Source organism: Carlito syrichta, unplaced genomic scaffold (assembly GCF_000164805.1).
Source record: "Carlito syrichta isolate Samal-C Ts95f unplaced genomic scaffold, Tarsius_syrichta-2.0.1 Scaffold251683, whole genome shotgun sequence".
Taxonomy (NCBI): domain Eukaryota; kingdom Metazoa; phylum Chordata; class Mammalia; order Primates; family Tarsiidae; genus Carlito; species Carlito syrichta.
In genome coordinates, this window is record NW_007195779.1 from 358,870 (window position 1) to 359,547 (window position 678).

Sequence of the window (678 nt, forward strand, 5' to 3'; positions counted from 1 at the left end):
CCTAACTCCTCAATAATCAGGCAGCCTTAAAACCTGGTAGAAGCTTTTTTTTTTTTTTTTTGAGTTGGAGTCTCACTCTGTCACCCAGACTGGAGTGCAGTGGCTGCTCCCAGCCACCGCAGCCTCGACCTGCTGGGTGCTGGCGATCCTTCCGCTTCAGCCTTCCAAGTAGCTGGAACTACAGGCGCGCGCTACCACGCCCGGCTAATTTTTTTTTGTATTACTTATTGTAGAGACCAGGTCTCACCAAGTTGTTCAGGCTGGTCTCAAATCTGCGAGCTCAGGCAATCCACTTACCTCAGCCTCCCAAAGTGCTGGGATTACAGGCTGAGCCACCGAGCCCAGGCTGGGGTTATTTATAAAGATTAAACCAGGCTAGCCTAAGGATATGTCAGTTCCCAGCGCTCCTTGAGCTTGATCTGGTTTCTTCAGGCTTTGGGACTAACTAGGCCTGTCTTTGAGCAAAAGCTCACAGAGCAATCTGAAATGAAGAATCCCTGGCCTGGCTAAAAGAAGAAAAAGCATATCTTTTTAGAGCAGTTCAAGTCTCCAGTATGCCCAGGCTTAGCACAGCAGCTACAGATACTAGCCAAGATGCATTAACTAGCATTTAAAAGGTGCTTCAAAGATTTAAATTGTGAACCCAGAGGTAGTGATTTGGATCTGGAAAGAGGTTTA

The 678-nt window shown here is 47.3% G+C and overlaps 1 protein-coding gene across 3 annotated transcripts in view; it reads right to left on the reverse strand.

The window, feature by feature from the left end:
* Positions 1 to 678, reverse strand: part of ARHGEF10 (Rho guanine nucleotide exchange factor 10) — a 101,756-nt gene that overhangs the window by 73,082 nt on the left and 27,996 nt on the right. The window lies entirely within an intron of this gene.